Consider the following 7,855-nt stretch of genomic DNA (forward strand, 5'->3'; position numbering starts at 1 on the left):
CTGCTCTTCATAAAAATATTAATACCATAGATTCAGTTCAGTTCAGTTCAGTCGCTCAGTCGTGTCCGACTCTTTGCGACCCCATGAATTGCAGCACACTAGGCCTCCCTGTCCATCACCATTTCCCAGAGTTCACTCAAACTCATGTCCATCGAGTCGGTGATGCCATCCAGCCGTCTCATCCTCTGTCATCCCCTTTTCCTCCTGCCCCCAATCCCTCCCAGCATCAGAGTCTTTTCCAATGAGTCAAGTCTATGGCTTAAATAACACATGGACATGTATTTCTCACAGTTCTGGAGACTGAGAAGTCTAAAATCAAGGTACCAGCTGATTTGGCTCCTGGTTACAGCCTTCTTCCTGACTTGCAGACTGCCACTTTCTTTCTATGTCCTCACCTGGCCTTCCCTTGCTGTGAAAGAGCAAGTCTCTCACTTCCTCTTCTTGTAAAGCCACTAATCTCATTCTGAGGGCCCCACCCTTATGACTTAATCTAACCCTAATTACCTCCCAAAGTCTCTATTTCCAAATACCATCACACTGAGGGTTAGGGCATCAACATATGAATTTGATGGGACACAAAGTTTCCACCCTGGCTCTTCAAAATTCATATCCTTCTCATAGGCAATACACATTCATTACATCCTAACAGCCCCAAAGTCTAACTCATTCCAGCAAGAACTCTAAAGTCCAAAGTGCCATCTAAATAACATCTAAATCAAGTAAGTATGAGTCTCCAAGTATCTTGAGGCATAACTCCTCTCCAGCTGTGAACCTATGGAACCAGGCAAGTTTCCAAACCAGGAAAGCTTCCAAAATATGCCAGGCCAGGCAGAGGATAGATACTTACTTTCCAAAAGGAAGAAACAGGAAAAAAGGAAGAGATGGTAAATCCCAAGCAAATTCAAAATCTAGCAAGGTGAATTTCCCTCAGATCTTAAAGTTCAGGAATAATCCTTTTTGGTTCAACACTCTGCCTTATCCACTTCCTTTTGTAGTTCTGCTGGTGGGGGGATTGGGGGGGAAAGAGGGAAGGGGGAGATTTGAGAAGGTGAGTCATGCCTCCAAGACTCTGCAGAGTGGTCCCAGTCTCATAGCTCCAGAGGGCACTCCGAATCCTCAGGCTGCATTAGGAGGCCAGAGGCTATCTGCCTTGTTGAGACTGAGGTAGAGGCCCTGAGGATCTCTAAACCATTTTCCCCTCTTCTTGGAGAGCAGCACACATTCACAACCAAACAGTTCTATCCTCCTGTCTGGTCAAATCCAAGAAACCCAATAGTCTTCCTTTTTTTAATTTAATTTTTTATGTTGGTGTATAATTGATTTACAATTTTGTTAGTTTCAGATGTACAGCAAAGTTATTCAGTTATACATATACATATTTTAATTCTTTTTCAGATTCTTTTCTCATATAGGTTATTACAGAATATTGAGGAGAGTTCCCTGTGCTATACACTAGGTCCTTATTGATTATTTATTTTATATTTAGTTATGCAGACTTCCCTGGTAGCTCAGATGGTAAAGCATCTGTCTACAATGCGGGAGACCCGGGTTCGATCCCTGGGTTATATGTTAATCTCAAACTCCAAATTTATCCCTCTCCCCAACCATTTTGCTCTGGTAACCATTAGTTTGCTTTCAAAGTCTGTGAGTCTGTTTCTGGTTTGTAAATAATTTCATTTGTCTCATCTTTTCAGGTTCCACATATAAGTGATGTCATATAATATTTGTCTTTCTCTGTCTGACTTACCTCTCTTAGTATGATCATCTCCAGGTCCATCTATGTTGCTACAAGTGGCATTATTTCATTCTTTTTTATGGTTAAGTAATATTCCATCATGACACCATCCTTATGGCAGAAAATGAAGAGGAACTAAAAAGCCTCTTGAGGAAAGTGAAAGTGGAGAGTGAAAAAGCTGGCTCAAAGCTCAACATTCAGAAAATGAAGATCATGGCATCCGGTCCCATCACTTCATGGGAAATAGATGGGGAAACAGGGTCAGACTTTATTTTGGGGGGCTCCAAAATCACTACAGATGATGACTGCAGCCATGAAATTAAAAGTCACTTACTCCTTGGAAGAAAGGTTATGACCAACCTAGATAGCATATTGAAAAGCAGAGACATTACTTTGCCGACAAAGGTCCATCTAGTTAAGGCTATGGTTTTTCCTGTGGTCATGTATGGATGTGAGAGTTGGACTGTGAAGAAAGCTGAGCACTGAAAAATTGATGCTTTTGAACTGCTGTGTTGGAGAAGACTCTTGAGAGTCCCTTGGACTGCAAGGAGATCCAACCAGTCCATTCTGAAGGAGATCAGCCCTAGAATTTCTTGGGAAGGAATGATGCTGAAGGTGAAACTCCAGTACTTTGGCCACCTCATACGAAGAGCTGACTCATTGGCAAAGACCCTAATGCTGGGAGGGATTGGAGCAGGAGGAGAAGTGGACAACCGAGGATGAGATGGCTGGATGGCATCACTGACTCAATGGACGTGAGTCTGAGTGAACTCTAGGAGTTGGTGATGGACAGGGAGGCCTGGTGTGCTGAGATTCATGGGGTCGCAAAGAGTCGGACACGACTGACCTGAACTGAACTGAACCGAATCTTCCATCATATTTATTATGTACCACAGCTTCTTTATCCTCTGTTGATGGTCATTTAGGCTGTTTCCATTTACTGGCTGTTGTAAATAGTACTGAAATGACCACTGGAGTACATGTGGTTTTTTGTTTTTTTTTTTGAATTATATTTCTACTCATAGTCAAGTATTTCACAGGGCATGAAACATTTTTTAAATGAAGGATAAAGTTTAATGTCAATCTAATAACTATAGCTACAGTAGTGTTAATGCAGCAGTCCCTAACCTTTTGGCACCAGGGACTGGTTTTATGGAAGACAATTTTTCCACTTACTGGGGTTGGTGGAGTGGGATGGTTTCAGGATGATCCCAAGTGCATTACATTTATTTTGCACTTTATTTCTTTTACTATTACTTTGTGACATATAATGAAATAATTATACAACTCATCATAATGGAGAATCAGTGGGATTCCTGAGCTTGTTTTCCTGCAACTAGAGTGGCTGGAGATACAGATGAAACTTCTCTTGCTCACCCACTGCTCACTGCTCTGAAGTACTGATCTGTGGCCCTGGGGGGTTGGGGACCCCTGGTATACTGCATCTGGAAATTGAAAAATTATCTGACATATTGTGAGCTCTTAGCTTTAGGCCAAGCTGCACCACTGCTGGATTTAAGATTATTCAGACTTATTTGGGGAACGACATAGGCGGGCCCCACAAAGCTCCCTTTGTGTGAGGAGCTAAGGTATCACGCGAGAGAGAACTTTTCACAGAGAAATCAAGCACAACAAAGCTGATCAAGTAACAGACCTTTGGTGGAAGGAGAAGGACAATTCTGAGCACAGAGTGGTTATTGTCAGTTATATTTATTTCCAAGAACAATCTCCAAGGACTTATACTGCAGTCCTGTGATGAGGGGAGTGATGTAAGCAAAACCACAAAACTGCATATCCGTTACCTATTGTGTACAGCAAATTAGCACACATTTAGTGGCTAACAACAACACACGTGTACCATCTCGCAGAACCTGGGTATAGCTCACCAGATCCTCTGCTTCAGGGTCTCTCATGAAGCTTCAGTTAAGGTTTCCAGCATCTCATCTGAAAGCTCAACTGGAGAGGGATCTGCTCCCAGCTTCACATGGTTGTCAGCAGGAGTCAGCGATCTCTGTCCTGCTGGACTGGGGACCTCCGTTTCTTGCCTGCTGACAGCCAGTAGTTGCCCTAAGTTCATTTTCACTGGGTCTCCCAGACACAGATGCTTGCTTCATGCTCTCAAATCCAGAGGCAGTCAGGGTACTCTGCTAGCAATACAGAAGTTACAGCATTATGTAATTTAATTACGAAAGTGACACCCAGTCGCCTCTGCCATAGTCCGTCAGTTAGAAGCTAGACACAGGTCCCACCCACGATAAAGGTAAAATGGTGACACAGGGCATGAATAAAAGGAAACAGATAAGTGGGGACCATTTTAGAGTTTCTCTGCCTCAAACTGATTTCAGAGCTCAAAGTCACTGAGGTCTCAGCAACATGGCTTTAGTACTATTTTAACAGAGTGCTACAGGAGAGAAGAGTACTTAGTGATGGAACCTCCTTGTGAGTCTGAGAGCACACAGGAGCTTGAGGGGACTTAAGAGCCAATCTGAGGCTGAAGAGCACTAAAACCCACTTAGAGTTCTTTGTACTTTGGCTTAGGATCAGACTTAAGAGGGAAATACTCACATTTGAATTCAATAAATGTAAGTACCCACATGGTGGCAGTAGACACCAGGAAATTCTAGGTATTATCCCCACTGAGGTGCACTAGGACAAGTTTTTCTTCCTACATGGGAACTCTTGTTTTCCTTTTTGTCTGATAACGTTTTCTTAGAAGTCTCAAGAACTTCCAGGTCCTCTTCAAATGGATGTAATAAGGGATTGTCTCCTCCTTTATTTATGTATACTCTACCGTAGTCTCCTCAAGCCCCACAAACAAGGGCTAATCCAGAGAGACTCTCTCAGAAATCTCTAGACTAGAAATAGGCACCAGTCTCTTTATTCATGTTTACCCCCGAGTCCCAGAGGGTACAAGCCAAGTTCTCCTAGTAATTTCATCACCATACTTCCATGACAGCTCCAGGGGAGAGCTACATGTTCTGTGGCTCAGCAACCATCCAACTGAGAAATAAAATGCCCCTCTCTGCCTTCCTGCAAGCTTAGCAATCTTTTCAATTAGCTTTCTCAATGCTCTCCTGGGTAGATCTGATAGATTCAGCCCCGGGGAAAATGACTGGGGGAAGAAATGAAAAGAACAAAGATTCTGGAGTTATGATCAGTTTGAATAGACTCCTTTTCTGTAAGAATAGCATGAGGGAAGTGAGAGTTACTACCCTCATAAATCAGCTACTGCTGGTGCTCCAGATCCTAGGCAGCCCTAAAGCAAAGCCTGTTATGCAGGAAAAAATTCTGAACTAAAAACAAGCACCTCCATTAGATTCATCAACAAGAGAGCAAAAAAGGTGGTCTGGATCAATTCCAGCCTCACTCTCACCTGTTCCTAAGTACTGATAAGAAGAACACTAGGATTTCTGTAGAAATAAAAGGAGGGCCTTGAGGGAAATGGGCCAGAACCGCTGCTATTATAGGCCTGTAGGTTCCCATGTTCTGCTCTATGGCACTAACGGGAGCTATTTCCACCCCAAACTTTAAAAATGTTTAGCCCCAATTACTTCTTTTTAAATATTAGGGTTTTTAAAGGGTGTCACAACTGCAGATAAGTGGGCCAACGCAGTGTTCTTCACACCCTCAGGCAGCCTCCATCCATCTAATGCAGCTGTCTGCTGAAATCTGCCAACAGGACAGTTAAAAATAGATGGCAGCTCCCTTAAAAGAGTTGCATGATTGATTTATACAGTCTTCCATAGTTATTTGTCTAGCTCAGTTGTCTCCAAACATTTTTGCCTGTATACATGTAAAAGAAATTTGAAAAAGAATGTATCATTCACGAATTTTTTAAGTTGACCAATATTTTTTAATATGTTTAAAAGTTAACTTATCCTTGGGTTAATATTACCTTCATGACTAGAATGAGTCAGTATTTAGCTATTCCGGTTTTTCATTTATATTTATAGCAATTAAAAAAATCTTATTTTTAAATGTAAGTAGATGAGAATGAGTTTTGTTAGTAAAATTTATGATATATTAAGTAATATATTTTGCATCTGATAATTGGAATAACATTAATCAGAGAAGGAGAACTTGATTTAATAAAGCTGATTTTCTGAAGTTTAGGATACTGTATCATAGGTGATTTTTTTTAATATTTTATTTTACATTCCTTATATATTAGTTTAGGTCCTACTTTTTTAAAAGCATGAAAAAGAATAATAAGAAAAACAGAAAAACAAATAGGAAGAGAAATAGAAAACGTATCAAGTCTAGGGATGGATTCAGGTTTTGTTGGTCTAAAGCTTATATATTATGAGATGCAGACCTCTTTTTGAAAAGAATACATTATAAATTTTTAAAATTAGGTGGAAAAGTAAATACTTTATAATATTAGAATAAAATTATGACAAATTGTACATTTTAAAAGGATAAATTCCACAAATATTAGAAAAGTAAAGAATTAATAATATTAATTCATATCTCTGTAACAATTTTTCTACACATATTGGCTCAATACTTTTAGTCATCTCTCCAAATGACAATTCATTTTGATATTATTTTCCATGGGAAAACAGATAATCAAGTGTTTTCCTCAATATAGTTGATACATTTTATTACTGATAGTCTAGAAGAGCTACTTTTTGTTTCATCATTATTGGCAGTTATTGGTTAAGCCACATCTATCATTTTCTCCCAATTTCTTTCTCAGGAGGTGCTTCTCGCCAAGGCAAGACTTAAGAGTCTCCACTCCTTTGACTGGCCAGGCTATAGCTATGGCATGGGGGCTCAGCACCAGGGCCAGCTCCACCAGGTCCTCCCTGCCCCCCTTTCTCACCTACCCCAGTGAGTGTGTTGCTCTGCTAGGACTCCCTCAGGAGTAACTCATTATTTGGTAATAATGAGAGTACGAAAGAGTAAGGCAGTCAAACAACCACAGTTCATCACTGCAGCTGTCCCATGCTATTGAATTTGGAACATCCCCTAAAGGGTGAAACTACGCCTTTACTAATGCCATGCCTCACCCTTACTAGACATTCATACAAGAAAGGAAAAGACAATGGCCTATGAAAGGTTTCTAAGAGCCTTCTCCAATACCAATACTCTGACTGTTCCTCTGAAGATTGTTTATCCCGAGTGATGCATCCTGGAAGATTTGGAGGCCTGGCATGCTGTGATTCATGGGGTTGCAAAGAGTCGGACACGACTGAGCGACTGAACTGAACTGAACTGAAGAGGTATTTATTTTGAAAAGTTGGGAAATAGTGACTATAAAAGAGAATTTGAGAAAGGGAAAAGGAGAAACAGCATTTATATAAATTCTCTAATTGCTGAATATATTATTTTCTGAGGCTATATTGTTCTCTGATTTGAGCCAACATCGATATAATTACTTTCATTATTCAAATCTTCTGTATCTTTTCTAATATTTTATCTGCTTAACCTATCATCAGTTTTGTGATACATGTTGAAATATTCCATTGTGATTGTAGATTTATCAGTTTCTCCCTATAGTTTTATCCACTTTTGCTTTGTAAATATTTTGTGTATTTTATAGGAATATACAAGTTTCATGTTATTGTTATATATTTTTAGTCAGTTGAATCTTATTCCAGCTTTTATCCTATTATATTGTAATTACTAGTTTATTTGTCTGCTTTCCATTAGAGCATTGACCTATGAGAAAGGTCAGTGTTCTACTCATGAGTAAATACCTGCTGCCACTATTATAGCTCAGGCTCTCATTACCTCTTTCCTGACTATTAATATAACTTCTTAACCAGACCAGTACTAAACTGCCAATTTCAGCCCCTTGACATTTCTATCAGATTAATCTTCTTTGAGAACAGTTCTGATCTTAACAGTCCTTTTTTAAAACTGTGGGTTCCTGCTACTCACGCAATACAGAACAAACTCCATAACTCATCATTCAAATTTCTCAATGACCTGAAATTCACTCATTTTCTCCTCACATACTATGAAACCAATCAGAATTTGGCTATATTCTGAAATCCTCATTAGCTCTACATAGATCCTACATCCCTTCTGCTTTCCACATTCACTATTCAGATTATGGCATAATTTTCCTTCCCGTCTCTGCAAGTCTAAATCATTATTTAAAACCAATCTTAA

The sequence above is a fragment of the Capra hircus genome, chromosome 3 (assembly GCF_001704415.2).
Source record: "Capra hircus breed San Clemente chromosome 3, ASM170441v1, whole genome shotgun sequence".
Taxonomy (NCBI): domain Eukaryota; kingdom Metazoa; phylum Chordata; class Mammalia; order Artiodactyla; family Bovidae; genus Capra; species Capra hircus.